This window comes from Gymnoscopelus microlampas (genome assembly GCF_963454915.1).
Source record: "Gymnoscopelus microlampas genome assembly, chromosome: 16".
In the NCBI taxonomy this organism is placed as follows: Eukaryota; Metazoa; Chordata; class Actinopteri; order Myctophiformes; family Myctophidae; genus Gymnoscopelus; species Gymnoscopelus microlampas.
The window spans coordinates 11020877-11044770 of record NC_139953.1 but is presented as its reverse complement, the minus strand read 5'-3'; the positions used below and the strand labels follow the sequence as shown (position 1 = coordinate 11044770).

At 41.5% G+C, this 23894-nt stretch overlaps 1 protein-coding gene across 1 annotated transcript in view; it reads left to right on the top strand.

Annotated features, from left to right (window-relative positions):
* Positions 1–23894, top strand: part of LOC311063175 (hatching enzyme 1.2-like) — a 157227-nt gene that overhangs the window by 27073 nt on the left and 106260 nt on the right. The window lies entirely within an intron of this gene.

The window sequence follows — 23894 nt, the reverse complement described above, 5'->3', positions numbered from 1 at the left end:
GAGGAAATAGATTTTAACTATTGCAGTTTTATGAAAATTATTCATCTGCCCCTAACACATACATGCAAGACTCACATTTCTTTGAAACGTTGCAGTAATGTAGAGAGTCATTCCAAATATCACTGAAACCAATCTCACTCCAATTGGCCAAAGGGGGCTGCTATAGCAATTTTTTGAAAATGCAAACTTTAAACCGGCAAAAGTCATGCCTCGTTTGGCCGAAAGTCGTGAAACTTGCTTACACTTGTGCCTTGACTCATGAGGAACACATCTATCGCTTTGACCAGTAAGCTCCGCCCTTAGATTGTCCGCAATTTTGAGCAGTTTGAAAAACACTTAAACCCAGGATTTTTCAGCTATTTGCGTGAAACTGTATCATCTGTGTGATCTCCTTTTTCACAGTTCCTTGTCTGTTGGTCCAATGGCGTCTCCCTTAAATGAGTGCCTCCCAATCTCAAGGTCGCCAGTTCAAGCCTCACTTGGTGCAGATTTCATTGAAGTTGAATTGCAAACAACATGACTGTATCAATGAATACATGTGCAAATGGTAAAGATAACCTGAAATGCTTATTTGAGAGTACGGTTTTTCAATGTATGACATCTTCATTCTGAAAATAGCCGCTGAGATCTACAATCTCAAAACTTTTCAGATAGCAACGTGTTTCTGAGCTTGTAGATCGGCTGCTTTCACTGTTTTCGGTTGCGAGGAGATACAATTTCTCTATTGGTAAATGGTTTGTGAACGAGTGATCTTAGTGTTGGCTTGGTTCATGACAGAAGGCAAGAGTTTATGATCTTCAACAGACAACGTTAGCCTGGACAAAGCTATAGCACTATAGGTAGTGTTGCAGCCTATTAGTCCGAAGGTTGAGAGTTTGATTCCTGTTAATGGCAATAGGTTGTGACAAATGCACATTATATTTATCTGCTTGATCTATGGGTGTTAACATATACGAGTGATGTGTAACATCTGATCTGTTTATGCATGTTATTATATACGAGTGATATGTGACATGTTGGACTCTATGAGCTATATGGACATTTCCAATTCACGTGAGGGTAATGGGTCTGATCAGTGGGTGATTGAATGATTTGCGCCACCCGACTTTACAAATAGAAGGTGTGGTACTGGGGGGAGGGGGGAACAAACAAACCTGTGAACGGGTGAATCGAGAGGAGATCTCCTGAGCGCCAGTGTTACAAGTTTAGGTTATAGTTTTTAACTAAACAGACTAGTAAGCTGCAGCCAAGAACAATGAAATAGCGAGCCCAACGGAAGAGGATCGAAGGAGTCGATGCCGCCGTGGGGTTACAATCGCGCTGGATTTATGCATGGACCGCCCGTCACCGAGAGGATTCTGACGGAGCCGCGGGTGAGATAAGTCCGTATTTCTGTTCCTGAGGATTACAAATTATGGGATACCCCGAACTTTAAATTACCTTCGGACCGCGACGTGCGGAAGATCGTTATCGTTTCATTTGGATATAAGGACTAATACTATAGACTATAGAAGAGGCCGGTTGAACACTAACGCGTGAACGGTTGTTATTGTTTGAAACGTCGGTCTGCGGCGACGCTCGCCCTCACGTCCGAATAGTTTGTTTGTTGAATGAGATTGTGATCTGAAAGAAGTATTGTTTTGTTTATCTGTTTGTTTATTTATTTCGTTTATTAGGGAAAGAGTTAGGGACAGTAGCCTAGTTGATTTAAAAGCCTGAAGTGTATTATTTATTTACCATTTGTGTTGTCAATTGTTTATTTTGTGGCTATATTATTAAATTAATTTCAGTTAAAGACCTGTCGGTCCTGTTGATTTTCCTTTTAGTTAATAATTCTCCTTTCAAGGTAAAGGCCGATTGTTACATGGTTGAGATGTCCAATCAATTCATTCTGTTTCCATCTCTCTCTCTCATCAATCTATTCCGTTACCACGGCTCTCTCTCTCTCTCTCTCTCTCTCTCTCTCTCTCTCTCTCTCTCTCTCTCTCTCTCTTCAATCTATTCCGTTTCCATGTCTGTCTCTCTCTCTCTCTCCAATCTCTTTCGTTTCTATCGCTCTCTTGAGTAAAAGTACAAAAGTATTGGTATCAAAATGTACTTAAAGTAACAATAGTAAAAGTACTAAAATGTTTGAAAATAGCCTAGCTATAAAATAGGGATTAAGTGGTTAATGTATGTTATATAATGTAATCATTTATATCTGCTAAGTAGCTAGTAACTAAAGTTTTCAAATAAGTGTAGTGGAGTAAAAGTACAATATTTTCCCCTGAGATGTAGTGGTGTAGAAGTAAAAATATAGACAATTGGAAATACTCCAGTAGTCAATATTGTACTTAAGTACAGTACTTGAGTAAATGCACTTAGTTACTTTACACTGCTTTCAAGGTCTGCAAGTGGAGAGCCAGCCAGATGTATGGAGGATGGAGATGACGGGAGACACCGCTGGAGGACTCATCTGAGGATGAACTAGAGAAAGGGGGGTCTATCTCCCTATCCATGGGTTCTAAAGTTTGACACCGGCCATCACAACTGATGAAGTCAAGTAGAAGACGGCTCAAGGTAGGAACCTTTTTCTATTCTTTTCTGCTGCTGCTTGTGTTTTATACTGTGTGTTTACTAATGTGATTCAAGCTGTTCTATTCTATTCCTGTCATTTTGGGAACAAATGACTGGGTGGCAATGAAACATGTTCATTGACTGTTTCTGGCTCTGGAATTGAAGGTTGATGTGAATCTATACAGTTTGTATGTTGTGTTGTGTGTCTGTCGTTGACGGTAGTGAGTTGTAACAGGGAACAATATGTGTGTGTGTATGTAGATGTTGGTCACTTATCAATTACGCAATTATCTTACGTGTGTGAGATTAAGGTAGAGGTTTTGGGCTTTGACATAACGTCCATCAATTGCAAATATTCATTTGGTACAGTATTGGTACATGACTGGCTTGGTGGTAATGTCTATGTAGGCCTATTCCACATGGCCCATGGCCTTTCTTTCTTTCTTTCTTTCTTTCTTTCTTTCCTCAGTAATATTTGTGTGTTCACTGTCAATGTAGGCCTTTTCCTAAGACCTGCCAGCCTCATCCATCTCTCTCTGTCTGTGACTCCGTGGTAGGTGGTCCCCGTAGAGGTCCACATTTCTGATGTGGTCCACCCATGTGACACCTGTAGTGCTGTGAGCGTCTCAGCCCCATACAGCACTGACTGCAGTATGGGAAGGACACTTCCTTTTTCTTGTATGTGTAGGACGTATAGTGATGCATGACATTGTGTTCAAGCACCCATTGGTGCAAGATCGTGTCCTTGTGGGAGAATGTGTGGTTACCTGAGGCATAAAAATAATAATATACAAAACAGCAGCTATGCAACAATATCAATAAATACAACTACGCATCAGTCGAGCAGATAACGTTTCGAAATACATTTAACCCCATGTCCTGCTTTCCCTCAGCCAGTCCTTTAAGGATGACTTCAAAGAAAATAATTGAACTGGGAAAGAATCTGTGTCATTTAAGACATGTGCTATTTTTGGCTTTTTTATGCCTTTATTGATAGGATAGTAGTCTGACAGGAAATGGGGAGAGAGAGAGATGGGGAATGACATGCAGCAAAGGTCGTCGGGATCGGGACTCGAACCCGTGACCCGCTGTCAGGCCACGCCAGTGGTCCAGGCCAAGTGTTTGCATTTTGTTTTATTAATTTGGAATTGCGAAAAAGTAATTCTAAAACTAAACCACTGACTAAACTACTGATTTAGAAGGCAGTTGTAGAATTGACCTCAGGTTTTAATGGGTTAAGGTCTGCAGGTAACTGCGACAGTTGCTGTGAATATTACCCAGGAAGCAGGTCAGTGGAACTCCTCCCCCTGGGTAGTGTGGTGGTCCTGAACATTATGGACTTTAGTAACTTAATTGCTAAGGTAGTTCGGAGCTATACGTAATATATACTACTAAAAATCCTGTGTACCATGTCATGCCAAAAGAGTGAAAATAGCCGATCTACAAGCTCACAACACGCCTCATCGTGAGCTTGTGGATCTGCTGTTTTTTTTTTGCTTTTGTGTACGCTCGCTGTGCATCTGTAGAAGTTAGCCGTAACGTTTGAGATCCACAGTGGAGCCACGTGGATCCCAAAATCCACACCATTCTTTTTTCTTTCATGTTTTAAATTTATTTCTGTGCTTTTTGTGCCTTTATTGATAGGATAGTAGTGATAGGATAGTAGTTTGACAGGAAATGGGGAGAGAGAGAGATGGGGAGTGACATGCATCATAGGCCGTCGGGATCGGGACTCGAACCAGCGACGCGCTGTCAGGCTACTTTGGAGCCCTATAGGTGCCCGGACCACTACGCCAGCGATCCGGGCCACGATATTTTTTTATCTTCTTAATTTTTATGAATGTTTTGAAACATGTTTGTTGAAAGTAGTTAATCAGAAATAGCCCTGCATATCTTTGAAGTGAACAACCACGGCCAATACCTGCCTGCCTGCATGCATGCATCTATGCATGCATGCATCTCTTTCAGCATGCATGGGGGGAATGTACTTGATCACAACGAGGCCACACTGTAATCGCCCTTCCTTCTCTCACATCCACTGCTATGAGGATTCAATCTGTCCCGGCACACTGCGAGGCCCCTCCTCACTGCTGTGGCCCCCTTGGCCCGTGTGGCCCCTCCAGCTCCCAGACACACACACACACCCACACACACACAGGAACCACAGGGACCTCAGGGTGCTGTGTTCTCTGAACCAGTGGTTCTCAATCTTTTTCATGTCAAGGACTCCCCAAAATGACATGTATTTGGCTGCGGACCCCCATCTAGAAAAATATGTATATATTTCAAAAATAGCAGATACAAGCTCATAGCGCAGTACTCGGTGCCGCGCTATGAGCTTGTAGATAGCGAAAGTATAAAATATGGTTAAAGTGGTTAAAATGATTGTGACGCTATATTAACACATTTTTGCTGGGGACCCCCTGGTAATCGGCTATTTTTGGCAAAGAGGCATGGGTGTAGAGGGAAAAAAGACCAGACCAATTAAACAAAAAAAAAGTTTAATCTGAAACAAAATGTTATACAATATAGAGGGGGTCCCTGCTTCATCTCTCTCTCAGCTAGGGGGTCCTTGGCCTGAAAAGGTTGAAGACCCCTGTGGTAGACATTATGTTGGATATATTTGAAGTTCTGCCTCTTGAACGCTAAATGGCAGTAGAATATAATCCAGGAATTAAATCATCACGTCATTAACATCACACAGTCTGTGTGATTAGTGTCTTGCCTTGTGTCATTGGATGTAACTGACACAGAATAAGGAAGAGAAATAGAGACCCTAAACAACAATGAGAGACTGGGATGAAACTGAAAACCTTCAGCCTCAATGTGCTTCCTGTGAACACATGCACATATTCTTCTATAGACCTGAGAAGGTTTACATTGCTTTGCTTAATTGCTTTACAGTGGAATAGATTGCAGAGATGTCTTCTTTTCTTGCTTCACTAAAACTGTGACCACCACAACCACCACCACATGACCTGCAGAACAACAACACAATACATTTATTGTGTTTATTATAAAACGGGTTCACAAAAACTTCTGTTCAAACAGTCCAAAATGTTAACATAAAAGGGTATCTTCGATGATATAGTTCACAGTCCAGAAAACACAAGAAATAGCACGTCAAACTATGGATAACTTTGCTCATCGAATGCAGCAAACATACTGATCTCTGATCTGACAAACTAAAAAAGCTAACATTAAATCAAACACCTGGCTAAACTAATGTAAACACACCTGGCCCTGAAATTAGCTGCCAGTCCCTCTCTTATTGGCTGAACACAAATGACCAATTAAACACAATACCAAATACTCAAATATAATAAAGTCCATCATCATCACAATACATGTCCTTTAAGAACTCATGTGAAGAAGAATTACACACACAACCCTAATGCGGTAATGCCTCCTCCCCAGCACAGGACCTACTTCTGTAAAGCAGGGGTCTTCAACAGTGCTCCGAGGACGCTATTGTTAAATTAGTTTTGGTTAGTTTCGAGGGGGGAAGGGTGGACGGACACGTGAATCCCGCCCACTACATTTGATTGGGTAAAGCGCGGCCTGCTTCCTGATCTGAAGGCACACCCACTTGAAACCAATGCGGGTTGTCAACACGGCTACCGACAGATTCCAACACAGAGCAGAATCTGTTCTTGAGAGATTATGTTCACCCTAAAGGCATGGGTTTCCGAGGCTATGTTCACCCTGGGCCTGACCTGTCATGGAGGATCAGCGACGGACCATTTCTTTTTGCTGTCAAATCAAAAGATTTAACTTAATATTTACATCATTTAGATTAATGTCCAAAGAAATTGCTGTATAGTCTTTGCTCGACTCAACGCTTGACCTAGCCTTGGATCAAGACTATCATAGATGTATTCGATCGATTTTGACATTTAGACACGAAAGTCGAAGGCAAACTGGATAAAATCCCTCTATGATAGAGAGTCTTGATCCAAGGCTACGCTTGACCCATGATGTGGTCGTGTGGCAGATGCCCTTAATGGGTGTGTGTCGCACTTGAGAGATTGACAGAAATCTGCTGGGTGCTTTGTGGAAAGTAGCTAATATTAATAATTAAGTCAGGGGTCTTCAACGTTTTCAGGCTAGGGAGTTGACCCCCTAGCTGAGAGAGAGATGAAGCAGGGACCCCCTCTATATAACTTTTTTTTTTTTTAATTAAGTCTGCTCTTTTTTTTCTCTACACCATATACTTCTTTGCCAAAAATAGCCGATCTACAAGCTCACAACGCCTCGCGCTGCGAGGCGTTGTGAGCTTGTTGATCGGCAATTTTTGGTTCAAGTGGATAAGGTAAAGGAAAATTATAATCATAACACAAAGATTTGGCGAACCCCCTGTAGTAACTCTGAGGACCCCCTAGGGGTCCCGGACCCCCTGTTGAAGACCCCTGAATTAAGTTTTAATCTTGTAGGTGTACATTTAATAAACTATGTGGTGAATATTTTGTTATCATTTGTAGTTATCAGTGAGAACAGGTTTATCAGGTTTATCAAGCTGTGGGCTGGCACACAGGAGCACATTGAGATGGCTCGGAAGTGGGGTGGTGAGGAGGGGGTTACATTTGCACTGACGTCAATGAGACCACCTGAGTGCAAATCAAGTTTTAAAGATGCTTGCCCCCATAGGGCCTATACGACTACTAAGGACGCTTGACCCTGATTGGATTGTGATATTCGGTAGGTGGTTTGAAGACACCACTTTTGGTGTAACACTATTATGGCCAGTCACAGCTTTTAGAGTTACATGGTAGAATAGCAAACGGCCGCCACTCCCCGGGCAGACCCAAACGCAGAACTGTAAAATAAGACCACCCCCCCCCCCCCCCACACACACACACACACACACACACACTCACCCACTCAGCAATAGTCGTGGCAAGCCCAAACAAAAAGCACAACCAAAAGGACCGGTGCAGGTCCGAATGCAAGTCCCATAACTAGTCCTAGATTGGAATCTGAATCGGCTTCAGAGAAACACAATAAAAATGAGGTTAAAAGTTAAAATCTGCAGTTCTAATGTCATTTTCTACAGTTATTCTTGATTTATGAATAATAATATTAGTATAGCGATAGTATTACTGAAGCCGAAATTACATAATCATTTTATTTTATGTTTGTATGTCTGTATGTCTGTGTGTATTTCCATAATCACAAGCAATCCCAAAATAATTATTGTCATCGGGTTGTAAATGCATTAGGTTACCTCTGGAAGCCCTGTGAGTAAAAGATAGAGATCGAGAGAGAGGTCACAATTATGAATGCCGTTACAACGCGCTCATGGCGAAATAATGTCATTATTGAAATATGACAAAATGTCGCCGCTGTCGGGCAGAAACCTACCTCGTATCTCATGTTTGTTTTTGGCTTAACGCCCTACTTCATCACACAAGAGTGTCAAGCAATTGTAGTGAAAATAGCAGCTCTACAAGCTCACAACGGGCCACAATGCGACCTGTTGTGAGCTTGTGTATCCGCTGTTTTCACTGGAGAGTTCCAGCTGTGTATTAGCCTATACGCACAGCTGTAAATTCCATGCAGGTAATGAATTTCATTCATACATACATACAGGCTGTGTACACACACACACAACAAAATACAACATAATCAGCTCTAAACAATGTGTTGGGCAACAAAGAGAATAATATGTTACTTGTTACATATTACTCCTTAAAATAAATGTATAAAAGTTATAATATTATATTTCTTATTACTTGGACTCAAGAGTAATATATTGTATTACATATATATTACATATTACTTTTGCTCGCCCACCCGCAAAAAAGAGATGCACAACAACACAAACTGTTTAGCCAGCTCCTTTTAGAACAGAATCCATTTTTTGGGAATAATAATAATATGGGTCACCAATCAGCCAAAAAGGCTATAAAATAAAGCAGCAATCTCAAAGAAATGTTTTCAAAAGGCATCCAACAAAACCTGAGTATTATGTACTATTTTTCACATAGTAATATGGTTAATATTACTGTTTTGGCAGAGTGTAATACCTTACACTACTCGTTACTGGGTAAAATGATAATATTACAGTAATATATTAAAAGTAACTTCTTACTGCCCAACACTGCTGTACACTGTATGCAGTCAGTGACAAAAAGCTCTCCGCTCTGTTGACCACTAGATCCACATGCAGCGCACAGCCAAAATGTTTAAATGGTTTGAAAGCCACATTACCTTCGACAGGGAGAGGAAGCAGGCAGATGATTAAAATGATGACAGCTGGTTTCATGATGCTGGCCATAGAGAGATGCTTCTTCTGTTTGATTCCACTGTTGATAATGTTGTGAATGGAGGAGAGCTCTCCGGTGCCCCTACTTTGGTTATGTCATTAAAGGTGAAGTTTAAAATAAAGAAAGAAAGAAAAAAAAATCTACAAACATGTTTAAAGGGATATTTCACTTTCAAAAAAAACTTTTGGTCGTTTTATCGTCTACTCAGGCTTTTGTGAGCCCCCCAGACCGTTTTTAAGTTGCTTGATTCAGTATTTAGATATTTGATATTCATTTTATCAGACATGAGAATCGAAAAAACACGGCCCCCTCATGCATTAGGAGGGCAGGGTGAGTCACCAGAACCAAGGGCGGGTGTTTTTGATGAATCTAACATGTTAAAAATTGAGTTTGAAGTTATAATGGGTTTGTATAGGAAGGGGGCGTGTCTGATAAAATGATTATCAAATATCTAAATACTGAATCAAGCAACTTAAAAACTGTCTGGGGGGCTCACAAAAGCCTGAGTAGACGATAAAATGACCAAAAGTTTTTTTGAAAGTGAAATATCCCTTTAAATATAAATGTCTTTCTCGATCAGGATGTGGTTTCTCTGGAACTTCAGAGATTTCTAACTGAAATTCTGACAGGAAGCTGATATCATCAACATGTATATGAGAGGAACAGTCTGTTATAATCCTGACATGTTCAGTTCAACCCTCTTTTTCCATCCTTGTCTGTAGCTACATTAACCCATGAAGACCTGAGGCCGATTCTACAAATATCTTTTTGTGAAAAACATTATGCTTCTATATCAGTGGTGCGCATTATTGTATGTATTTGGCCGCAGACCCCGATCTCAAAATCATTTTGTACCAGGGACCCCAGAAGCAAATATTTGAGTTAAAAATGTTCGTTTTAATTAAAGAAAAAAAAATAAAATAAAAAAAAATAAAAAAAAAATATATATATATATATATATTCAACGATTTGCGCCAATTTTCACGATTTTTCAAACGTAGCAGATTTACAAGCTCATAGCGGGTCACGAAATGACGAGCTATGAGCTTGTATATCTGCTATTTTTTAATAGCCAAAGTATAAAATATTAAGTTTAAACAGTAATAATTATGTATATTATAGTTTTTGAATGGTGCCAGGTTTAAAGTAGTTAAAATCTCTCTCCTAAAGGGCAGAACTATGTGGTTGTGGTGGGTGTTGCATGTTGGCATTTTTCCAGAGTGTTTCCTGCCATGCCCTGCCTCTACGGTGAGAGTCTTACCGCTGGTTTCCGAGTGTTGACGTGACTGATCATTGGCTGCAGCCACAGAGTTCTATAGAACCCAGAGGAATTCAGCCAAGAGATGGAGTGAGATAAGGTGCACAAACTGCACAACAACACATGCATGGTGAATCAACCAAGTCTGTCAACCCAAGCAAAGAATTGGGTTTGAGTAAACATGCATCTACAGTACTAGAATGTAGTGAAGTTTAATATGGTACCATGTGAGAGGACATGAACAGTCATAGTACAGCATAACGGATGAGGTTTAATATGATACCATGTGAGAGGACATGAACAGCCACAGTACAGCAGAAGACAGTCGGTGAGTGTCTCTCATCGTCGTCGTGGGCACTCGCTCTGCTAGCGCCTCACTCGGGCCGCACAGGGCCGACATAATCGACATTGAGTCTACAATGCTTTATGCATGACATGATTTTTTTTTTTCAAATAAAATCTTGCAGGGAAATTATAATAAGCAGACCTGGCAACCCTGGTTGGCGTTGCAGGTTAGATATGACCAGCCTCAGTCACTTTCACTTGGATGTGCCTGAGGGCTTAATGGGGGACAGGACATGGAGAAGAGAAAGTGTTTGGAGATCCAATGTTTTTTTTGTTGTTTTTTGCACTGGCTAATTCGTCTGGTTTCCAAGCTAAGCAAGCAAGGCCAGGAGTATCAAAGGAAGGTTCAAACTGTTGGACGGGAGACTAAATGGGGCAGGTATAATCTAAATGAAGAGTAAATGTTATGCATTGTAACTTCAAACTATTTTTAATCATGCTAGACCCATTGAAAACACACGTCCCTGCTACTGGTGACTGATATTATCCTTTTAATGCATGAAGGGGCCATGGTTTTTCAATAGCTTTTTACATTAATACATACATAAATACATTTTTAAAATGAAAATAAATACATACATTAAAAAAAAGAATACAGCCCCCTCACACATTACTACAATATCAGTCACCAGACGTTATGACGAGTTTCTAGGTCATAGTATGTGGATTGTGGACGGAGTTGGAGTCACAAGAAATTGGGGTAAATAAATGAATAGTGAAGAGAACATGACTGTGCTCGCTGCCCAGTGAGCCCAATAACAATCAATATGAATGACAAATGACAAAAGTGTAATCAGTAATATAATAAAACTAGAGTTTCGGGGGGCTACGCCCCCCTCAACCCCAGCCGCGCACGGGGCCCAGCGTGGCCGTGTGTATATTGGGGGACCCAAATCGCCGGAGTGAAACTGTGGAAAAGTTTTTTTGAAAAAGGAAAAAATTTGAAGAAATAATATTTGTTATGTTTCAGGGGGTCCACAGGGGGTCCGCGGACCCCCTGATGGTCCACTGACCCCCTGTGGAGTGTTGGGACGCGCGGGGACACCCCTGGAACATTGTGGACCATTTCGGTGTTTTTTTTTTTTCATGAAGGTGGTTGCTTGTTTCTGGCGCAGGCTGTGCAAACCTGGCAACCCAGCGCATGCTGCCGCACGTTTAAGTGGCGTAGCGTCATGAGGGTCTGTGGGGCCGTGGCTCGGTCAGTGAAGACCCTGTAGTGCGGATGATATGTGGCATAGAGGGGCAGATTGTAAATCCACAGAGGAAACATCCGTGGGCTACCATTGGTTCAGCGATGTGTGCGGTCGCCCTGCGGCCCCTCCTCCTCCACCAATGTGCAGTATTGAGAGCCCTGACGTCACAACAATTGGAGCGATGGGCACTGCACTGTGGTTGGTTAGGGTACACCTAGGGCCCAGGTAGAACCCAGTTAAAGCCTGCATGGGCAAACCCAGTTAGGACCCGCCTTGGTCCCACATAAACATGGCTAGTTGGGGCCCACCTAAGGGCCAGGTAGAAGCTACTTATAGCCTGCATGGGCATCGCAGTTGGGACTGAAGTGGATGCCGCTGACATTGCTGACATGGGGTCCATATGGTTTAGCCCACCTTGAAACCATATGGGAACTACGCTGGCATGCTGGCTGTAATGCAAGCGCTGCATCATACCTGCAGTGTGTAGTTTGATGTTGTGTGTGTAGCAGATATACCTGCAGTGTGTAGATCAATGTCCATAGGAAAGTCAATGCCCAGCAGTTTTTTTTTTCCCCAGCAGAGTTTCTAGTGTCTCTGTGTCTCTGTGGAAGAGGTTGCACATGAACTGTGCAGCCGCACTGAGGCGCTCCAACACAAACACTCTGACATTAAGCTGCTTCACACAACAAACATCAGCACCACGCTGCTGTTTGTCCAAAAGACACAATATGTCCTCTCCCACCGACGTCATGTCAATCAATCAATCAATTTATCGACAGCCGTACAGACTCCTTTTGACACATTTTACGTTGTTTATCCAGCTCTCACTGACTCTCCACATCGGGCTGTTATTTTGCTGCGATCAAGTCAACGATGTGAGAGATTAGCTATCACAGACGGACGGACAGGGGGTGAAACATAGTCTTGCGCCATGCCTTTCGGCCTGGCGGAGACAATAAAAAACCGAAAGTAAAGGAAATGGCCATTTCTGCAACAGAAGTAGTCAATAAACTATGCTATGAAAACATGGGCCACATTGGCAAAGAATGTAAGAAAGAGGCAATCATGTTGAGAATAGCCGATCTCCAAGCCTACAAAGCCTGTGAACGTGAGGCGTTTCGAGCTTGTAGATCGGCTATTTTCACAATATTTACTTGTGGAACGGAGTCAAACAGAATGGGGGGGTCCCAGATCAAGTACGTGTATTTGGGGGGGGGGGGGGGGGGGGGCGTGAAAGGGTTGATAAACACTGCTCTAATCGGAGCGAAATTATCTGAAATTACTACATGACCATAATGCAGGCTAACATGCGTTGCACGGGGCGGTCCTGCCATTACGTTAGTTACTGTAGTTGCTGTGGAGCTACATAGTTCTCCAGAAGACACACACAAACATACACCATCTACAATGGACGAACTGAGCAGCAATGTAGACATTCACCACACGAACGTGCATTGTTGACAAAGTGATTGCACAGCCGCTGCAGGCATGACAACCAGGTTAGCGTTAGCGACATGGCAGCTATCACAGCGCCCTGTCCGTCGTGCTGCAACTGCCTGTGATGGCTACAGCAGTAACAGCAAGCTGTCTGCGATGCCATTGTCTGGAGACTGCTCTTAGCGTGACACGACCAATGAGAGTGAGCGCTGTAGTTGTTGCTAAGATACGGTGGCGTCTCTGCCCTATAGCTTCTAGATCTCTCACACATGATTGGCGTAGGCTGCGTTGCCAGGTCTGACTTTGTGTCTAAGCAATGGTCGGCTTATTTGTGCGCGCCTTTGGGCTCGTTTGCATTGTGCGCACGGCAGCGCTTGTTTAGCGTACGTCAGCGCGACGTGGCAACGGACGTGGCAACGTGAAAGGTGATTGGCTGGTGAAAAGAAACACCCGACGTTACACCAGAAATGGTGCCTGGAGAAAATGGTGACCAAAAAAATTTTTTGAAAAAAAGGAAAAAAAACCCGCAGCGGCTGGCTGCTGTTGTGGTGATGAGGTCGTGCGCACGGTAAACGGTACGAAGCGGGCTCCCCTTCCGTTTTGTCCGACATTTGGTGAGTAGAATTAATTATGTTGCGCGGTGGAAACGGTGTAGTGAGCAGTGAGATGTCCCCTACGCGAGGCGTAAATTCAGCGCGGCCGGCGTGGCGAGTCAGTAGGCGACATGTGGTCTGGCGGTGCGTTGTTTATTCGATAACAGAGCTGTGGGGTGTCGCCACCGAGGGTGCGGAAGTTGCTCGGCATTTATATAGTTAGATGGAATGCTTTGATTACTCTCCAAGAGTCTACATAGACGTCTCCAACGTCTATTTAGACTCTACATAGACGTTGGAGACAAAGTAATCAAAGTTAATATGCTAATTCTCTAACTGTACTCTACATTGTAGAGTACAGTTAGACAATCAGCATATTACCTTTTATAATAATTAGATGAACTAAAAGGTGATTATAGCTACACTTTGTTTGTAGAGAAGAGAAGAAGAGAAGTGTCAGGGTACGAGTCACAGAGGTAGGACCTTAATTGCAGGACAAAAGGCACACGCAGATTTTAGATTGTTTATTAACATGACAACAGAAACACAAGGATCACTGGAAATCAACACTGGTATTACTATGAACTAACCATAAAGAATACAGAACACTATGACTACTATTTACAATCTGGAAAGAACAAACAACACACAGGAGTTTAAATGGATATTTCACTTTCAAACATGTTTTGGGTCAATCTAACGGCTACTCAGGCTTTTGTGAGCACCCCAGACAGTTTTTAAGTTGCTTGATTCAGTATTTAGATGTTTGATATTAATTTTATCAGACACGCCCCCTTCCTATACAAACCCATTGTAACTTCAAACTCCATTTTAATCATGATGGATTAATTGAAAACACCTGTCCATGGTTCTGGTGACTGATATTGTCCTAATGTGTGAGGGGGCCGTGTTTTTTCAATTACATTTTTCATTTATTTTTTATAATTTTAGGTGGAAATGAATATTTTTTTAAAATAAACTAAAAACAATAAAATTAAATTAATAAAAAAACACTCCTGACGTATTAGGAGGGCAGTATGAGTCACCAGAACCAAGGACGGGGGGTTTTCGATTAATCTATCATGGTTAAAATTGAGTTTTTAAGTACTTTGATTGAATATTTTTTTAGTTAATATTTTGTTAGCCAAAAATGTAAAACAGCACAGTTACATTTAAAATACTTTGTCTAAAATGTCCGTTCAAAAAAGTTCTTGCGGTATTCAATTCATATTCATTCAATTCATAGTGGTATTCAATTCATAGTCATATATATAGTGGCACCAACAGTTCAAATAAAAGCAGAAAAAATGTACAAATAGTGGGGGGGGGGGTGAGAGTCGCTTTTTTGAGACAATTTTATCAGATTTTTTTATCAGAAATGATTGAGACTATAACTGTTACTTGGATTAGATACTAAGAGTATCTAATCCAAGTATCTTGGTATGAAAATATGCATTTTAGATGTAACCAAGTATAGGCCTATACTGTATCCATAACTCCATGTCTGGCATTTGTTACAAACTTAACCGCTTGAAAATCGGTTGAAAATTCAGGGAGTTGATGATTTAATAGTGCAGAGGCCGTCTGCTTCAATTGACTATACACCGGCCATTTTGGCATTTTTCATTGTAGAAACGGGGTGGAATTTCATTAACTTAATAGCAAAATGGCCACTGTGTGAATATGGTCTGTTGACATAAATGTATTAGAAGGCTCAGCTTCCACTCCTGCAGTGGCCAATGAGGTATCTACGGTTCTGTATCTATGAGGAAGAGAAGAGAAGAGACGATACGTAGGTTGTATCACAGTTGAGTCAGAAGATTGTAATGTTCTCTTCTCTTTTCTCACACTGAGAACTGACACACACTAAGACACAGGTTTGTATGAAGAACTCATGTTCCTATAGTGGGTTTCTGGGTTGATGGATTCAAATGTGAGAGAGAGAGAGAGAGAGAGAGAGAGAGAGAGAGAGAGAGAGAGAGAGAGAGAGAGAGAGAGAGAGAGAGAGAGAGAGAGAGAGAGAGAGAGAGAGAGAGAGAGAGAGAGAGAGAGAGAGAGAGAGAGAGAGAGAGAGAGAGAGAGAGAGAGAGAGAGAGAGAGAGAGAGAGAGAGAGAGAGAGAGAGAGAGAGAGAGAGGGAAACAATAGATTGATGAGAGAGAGAGGGAAACAATAGATTGATGAGAGAGAGAGGGAAACAATAGATTGATGAGAGAGAGAGGGAAACAATAGATTGATGAGAGAGAGAGGGAAACAATAGATTGATGAGAGAGAGAGGGAAACAATAGATTGATGAGAGAGAGAGGGAAACAATAGATTGATGAGAGAGAGAGGGAAACAATAGATTGATGAGAGAGAGAGGGAAACAGAATGGTTTGATTGGACATCTCAACCTATTGCCATTAACAGGATTTGAACTCTCAACCTTCAGACTAATAGGCTGCAACACTACCTATAGTGCTATAGCTTTGTCCAGGCTGATATTGTCTGTTGAAGATCATAAACTCTTGCCTTCTTTCATGAACCAAGCCCCTGTTTCACTAACACTAAGATCACTCGTTCACAAACCGTTTACCAATGAAGAAATTGTACATCTCCTCAGAACCCAAAAAATCCTGGGTTTAAGTGTTTTTAAAACTGCGGATTTTTTGTAAGTGAAAAAATGCAGAAGTTAGTATAGCCAATGACTGTTTTTCATATAATTCAAAATGGTGGGAGATCTAAAGGTCAGAGGTCAAAAGTCAGAGGGTGAAAGTTGTTCAGCATGAGGAGACGCATATGTGTATCCAAGTTTCATGGCTCTAGGTCAAACAGGGCATGAGTTGTACCTGTTCAAAGTTGCCATTTTCAATTGAGTGCTATAGCGCCACCTTTGGACGAAAGATTGTGAGATTTATTTTTTGATAGTTTTTCATGACCATCGACCATATGGCCGAGTTTCGTAAAAAGCGACAGCACGGTTCAGCCAGAACTGCGAAAAGTGACAGAAGAAGTGAGAGAAAGAGGGGAAGAATAAGACAGGTACAGAGCTGAGAGCTCTGTCCCTGTAATAAATCCACAATAAAGATAAAAAATAGCATAAATGAAAAAGAAAGATATAAGTGAGGTTTTACAAGAGATTTGAAAGAGGACACTGGGTTTTTCTGCCTGAGATCCGCAGGCAGGGAGTTCCACAACCGAGGGACCCTTGAGCACAGCATTAGCCTGTATGCTCACCTTTAGTGACAAGGTGAGACTTTGGAACCATCAACAGTATGATCTCATGCAGTGGCTTGGCTTATACAGAGAACATTAAGTAAACAATAAACACTATACTGTAGTTAAAGGGTGTTCTGTGCTGAGGCTTACATGAGAAAAGAAAGGCATTATTTTATTGAAACTAAATAAGTCCAAGGTTTTGGATTTCACAGTCAGGACATATACGTATATCCTACACAGAACCCTCTCTCTCTCACACATTTTAATTCTTTATTTGAATCCACAAATTACAATTCCATTTACAGGGAGACAAATATAATGGGGTTGATATTTCATGGTCCCTAAGGATACACATGACACCTCCTCCTCCACACAGACAAACTGCTTATAACAGCTGAAACAGAGCAATATTTTGCAAGTTGCTTGGCTTTGTTTTTTGTCATGCCAGCAATTGCTAGGCCACTCGTGGTCATCTTATATACATGGCCCAGGCTTCCAAATATGAGTATAGAGCATCTGCATCTGTACCCATAAGGTTTGTTATGATTCTCAGTAGTGGTTGGTACTTAGAATGCTTATCTTGGAAAGCCTGTTTCATATATAGATCAAAGACACATCCCACCTCCAGAATCAGAACCTCCTTGTGACAGGGATCAACAAAAATGACATCGGCGATATTTGGGATGTTAGCAAAGACATCACAAGCTAAACCAAACCAATCTGGTAGCACTCTTTAGTGTTTGTACATTGCTGCACTGGATGGCATACATTTTTTGACTGCATCGGACACTATGTCAACAATGCGGTCGTGGCGAGCAATGTACACATTTTTATATGCACTACATCATTGGTGATGTGTGCAATGGATTCTAGGTGTATGTTCAGAATCATGATGGTTTATACAGAGCGGACTATGGATGTCAGGATACCAGATTGACAGATTGTACTTGGTTGGTAATACTTGCATTCTTGCTTTGATGGTGAATTTTAACACATCCTCCCCAATTACAGCATTTTTGTACATAGAATGTGAAACAGAATGATCAGCGGAATCAACACAGGCCAACTTTCCCTGCAGTGGAAGTCCACGCCAGTGTTGTTTGGCCTCAGTCTGTTTCATATCAAGCAGAACCCTTCTAGCTGTGTGTTCCTGTAGTCTAATGTCTCCTCCCTGGTGAGAGAGAGTAGCCTCCACTACCACACTGTAGTCTAATGTCTCCTCCCTGGTGAGAGAGAGTAGCCTCCACTACCACGCTGTAGTCTAATGTCCCCTCCCTGGTGGGAGAGAGTAGCCTCCACTACCACACTGGGGTCTGTAATTAGTCCATCAGAGATGGGCACTTCGGTGTTGTTTTTTGCCCATTTTAACTGGACTCCTGTCCAGTGGCAGAGGTCATTGAGATCTGGCCAATCAGACCAGACCCCAAAGCCCTTGTCTTGTGAGTCCAGTTTTCCAGAGTCTTTCCTCCTGAACCCTAGGGAGTTATTGTCTCCGCCAGGCCGAAAGGCATGGCGAGAGAGTATGTTTTACCCCCTGTCCGTCCGTCCGTCCGTGTGTGTGTCATTCTGTCTTGTCTGTGTACAGCTAATCTCTGGCACCGTTGGCTTGATCGCAGCGAAACTGTGCACACACAGTCCCTGGATGCCAAAGCCGAACCTCTGCTCCAAATTTTTCACATGGGCCTTTTATAGCGCCACCAGGAGGCCGATTTGTGCAAAACACATTTTTGAACAGTACTCCTACAAATTTTGGCCAAAAATCCCCCAAATCGGTACACAGTATCTATAGTCATTAAAAGAAACGGCTCATTTCAGATTTTTCATATTCCATGGCCAAAATTGTCTTTCAAAGTTTGCAGGAGTACTCTGTTTCGAACAAAATGCCTCAAATCATGAACACAGCATGCAATTTCCGTGAATTTTTGCACACACATTCCCATTAATTAATTGTTGATTCAGGAAAGGTATGCAAATTTGGGCATATTTTCCTAATGCCTAATTTGCATATTTAAATATACGATTTCAGAAAACTTGTAATACGATAAATCATTGTCTTCATGTAAGTAATCAACTCAGGAAGTTTCATTATGATAACTCTTTTTTAAATTTTGTAATTTTTTCACCTGTCATGTACGTACGGTGAAAATAACAAAATGTGTGATAACCATGAAAAAGCTACTCCTGTGGAAAGGTTATCATATATTTATTTACTCGTATTGACCCTATGAGAAATGTAATATAGGTTTGGTTTTGCCCACTCTTTCGATAATCATTGCTCAATTTTGGGGCTCTGGCTCATGGACTATATGAAAGGAAGAGTATGTCTCGTGTGGAGTGTGTGTTTAGGCCAACCCATTTTCTGGCCAGCTGGACAGTTCTATTTGTCATGTCTCTCAGTGCCTTTTGTGGGATGTGTACATTGGCAAATAGATGTACTGTAGTACAGTATCTTTGCCAGGGCCACTTCTCTCACAGCCTGGAGTTTCATGACTATAGGGAGGGGGGACAGATCGATCAGGTTGAGGCGATGGTGAAACTCTTTAGTGAGATCCTCAACTTGCTCCGCCCACCCGCCAGCGATGTTGAACTTAAGTTATGGCCCAGGTATGGGTAGGTCTCATTACGGGAATACACCCTGATGGGTTGGCCCATTATTAGAAAGGAGGAGGCTTGTCTTTCTTGGCCTTGTACCAGCGGTTGCCACCGCTGCAGCGTTCATGGAGCACGGCGCATTTTGTGTGTTTCACCTCCAGCCCGGACCAGTGGAGGAATTCATCGGTGCGTGCCAGCATGTTGGTGATGACGTCCTCCTCTCTAGATGACACCTGTACATCGTCAGCATACCCCTGGACGGGGTTTGGGGACCGGATGTGCGGCGGAGCCCACTGATGGATCCACTTCATCCATTGGTTGAGGGCTAGGATAAAATTCACGGCACTCCATGGACAGACAGTTTTTATTCCCACCTTCAGAGAAATTGGCTCTGTGAGCTGCTGCCCACAGATAACCTGGAGAAATGAGTCTTGGTACACATTAGAGATAATATTCACAAAAGGCTGAGGTAGATGTATTTCCTCCAGTGCATTCAGCATCACCTTATGTGAGAGTGTGCCAAACGCATCTCTGAAATCCAGGAACACAGTGTAAAATCTAGAGGATTCATGTTTGAAATCATCTATTCCTGTTTTTATGCAGAATACGTGCTCATTCATTCCCTGTCTATTGATATATGCTTTCTGGTGTGGGGAGAATGTTCCTGTGTCCACCAGCCATGGTAGGATGCGGGCAAGCAAGCACTTCATAAAGACTTTGTATATGGTAGGGAGTAAGGAGATGTCGCGCCAAGTGGAGGGATCATCTGGATTATTGTCTTTTTTTGGTGTCCTATAAATGAGGGCACCTTTCCAGGAGTCAGGCACTCGCTCATTAATCAGGCAGGATTCAAAATATCTGTAAGTGTTTGTGTTGACATGGGTCTAGTAGCTCTCAGGGTCTCATACTGTAGGTTAATCCATCAGAGCCACTAGCTTTGTTGTTAGGCAGAGAAATCAGAACAGTATCTACCTCCTCTGCTTTGAACCTGCAGGTTTCTGGGAGGTAACCTGGTTCTATGTTTTCAATGACGTCATGCCAAGGGGGCGTGGCCAAGGGCTTAGTGGTGGGTACACGTCTTGGTATTTAGCCTTATAATAATCAAATACAGTAGCTGTGTTACTAACAGCGGGCGGTGGTTCAGGGAAACAGCTGTTGTTCAAGATGATATCACACACACACACACACACACACACACACTCACACTCACACTCACACTCACACTCACACTCACACTCACACACACACACACACTGAGGACACCATGTCACCTGCTTTCACCCACAGTCCAGAAAGGAGGAAGAACAAAGTCTAGACATTAAGAGTGAATGATAACTTTATTGAGCCTAACACTATGATAAGGACCTTTCACTGACCTGAGTTATTATCTTTATTATAATATTTAACATCATGTTGTAATAAGAAAACTGCTGATGTTTCAGACTTTATCACGTATGTGACACATCATCAGTAACATTCATTTGTCAAACACATGTGACTTCTTTAGTTTGACACACTGACATTAACAAAGGATGATTATAATTGGTTGCTACTGTATCTTTGACCTAAAATCATAGTTTTTCCACCTTTTAGTTACCATTGATGACTAGAAGTTAAAGTTTTTTAAAGTGGTTTACTCCTTAATATACAGAAATCAACGACTATATAATCAACGACTATAATATTTGACAAATATTTCAGGCAGGCTGGGTTTAATACGCACATGTTTTAGATTTTATCACATTTATTATTACGTGAAACAACATAAATAACTGCACTAAGATAGTGCATTACATTCACCCATTCACACACACATTCACACGCACATTCACACATACATACATTCACACACACATTCACACACACATTCACACACACATTCACACGCACATTCACACACACATTCACACACACATTCACACACACATTCACACACACACACACACACACACACACACACACACACACACACACACACACACACACACACACACACACACACACACACACATTCACACATACATTCACACACACACACACACACACACACACACACACACACACACACACACACACACACACACACACACACACACACACACACACACACGCACACTCACACGCACATTCACACGCACATTCACACGCACATTCACACACATATTCACACGCACATTCACACACCCATTCACACACACATTCACACGCACATTCACACACCGATGTGACAAACAGCCAAAAAGGGCTTTAGTCTTCGAGATACCCCATACCGGAGGTAGGACCCATCCCTAAGGCCTCCCATACATTAAATGGATTCTTGTATAAAAATATTTTAGTGCAAAAGTGGTGAAATTGATTTATAAAGTTATACACCCCAAACTAAAAAGCCTGGCTGTCTGGGGGTTGAGGCAGTGAGTGAGTTTTGGGTGCGCATATTTTCAGGTATGGTCTAGTACAGATGAGTTTTGGGTGTTCATATTCCCAGGTATGGTCTAGTACAGATGAGTTTTGGGTGTACATATTCCCAGGTATGGTCTAGTACAGTTGAGTTTTGGGTGTTCATATTCTCAGGTATGGTCTAGTACAGATGAGTTTTGGGTGTTCATATTCTCAGGTATGGTCTAGTACAGATGAGTTTTGGGTGTACATATTCTCAGGTATGGTCTAGTACAGATGAGTTTTGGGTGTTCATATTCACAGATATGGTCTAGTACAGATGAATTTTGGGTGTACATATTCACAGATATGGTTTAGTTCAGATGAGTTTTGCGTGTACATATTCCCAGGTATGGTCTAGTACAGATGAGTTTTGGGTGTTCATATTCACAGATATGGTCTAGTACAGATGAATTTTGGGTGTACATATTCACAGATATGGTTTAGTTCAGATGAGTTTTGCGCGTACATATTCACAGATATGGTTTAGTTCAAATGAGTTTTGGGTGTACATATTCCCAGGTATGGTTTAGTACAGAGTTTTGGGTGTTCACCCCAGTGACTGCACTTTGTACCATGACTGTATTTTATAGCCTATAATAATAATAATGTTTATTGTCCCCAAGGGGAAAATTGTCTTCACAAGGTCTGTTCACAACAAAACAACATAAAAACATGACAACAGAAACAACATATCACAAGACAAAGACATGAGGACCCCACTGTACACAGAAAACCCTCCTATGGACGGGGCAGTTGGTTTAATGCCGCGATGGCTGAGGGGACAAAACTCCTGCTAAAAAGAACCTTTTTCCACCTTAAGGTTCTGTATCTCCGACCAGATGGCATGAGGTCAAAGTAGCGATACAGGGGATGATCAGTGTCATTTGTTATTGAGAGTGCTAAGCGTGTGATGGCCTTATTGTTCATATCAGCAAGTGTGGGTATGGGAAGTCCGATGATTTTGGAGGCAATCCGGGTGATACTGTAAAGTTTGTTCCTGTTAGGCATGGACAGTATGGTGAAAAAACATGCGGAACAATACAGTAAAATGGGTTGAATGATGCTTTTGTACAGTAATAACAGAAGATGAGGGGCAACAGATAATGATCTTAACTTGCGGATCACATAAAGCCTTTGCTGAAAACGTTTATGGATAGATGTAATGTGTTGATCAAATCTAAGTCTGTTGTCCAGTGTGAGTCCAAGATATGTGAAACTGTCAACCTGTTAAACTGTTTTACTGATATGAATTATGCTGATCCCTTATATCTGTTCCCTTGAAACCACATGGTTTCATGGAAATCTACCACCTACATTTCTTATCACTTTATAGATCTATCACTAATATAATAGGGGAATATTATGTCACATATCAGATGATATCAGATCTATGAAAGTACAGAGGTTAAAGTTGTATGAAGAAATTACCTTCACTGAGTCAGCGTTCATGGTCCCTACAGTGTATATATACTCTGCTGATCAGCAGTGAGATGATACACTCCACACTGACCAAGAACAAGCACCTTTAGACACGGACAAGAGAGAGTGAATCAGGTACGTTTTTTAAATGTTGTTCTTAGTTCTGCAAAGCAGTGTTTTTGTATTTGTCATCACTATACAGACTATGTTTTAATGTTGTCATATCAAACTACACAGAATATGTTGTATGGTAGCATTATAGTAAATATTAACCCATTTAACTGTGTTTATCTGCAGCTTTGGCGTGACGTTTGGTTGAATTCCTCTGCATCGTCAGGATCATCAGAACTCCTTACAGCCAGGTACCAGTCTTGAACACTGTCACGATCATGATCATTTTGTGTGTATGTTTGTGTGTGTGTGTGTGTATATATATATGTATGTGTATATATATATATATATATATATATATATATATATATATATATATATATATATATATATATATATATATATATATATATATATATATATATATATATATATATATATATATATATATATATATATATATATATATATATATATAAATAAAATGA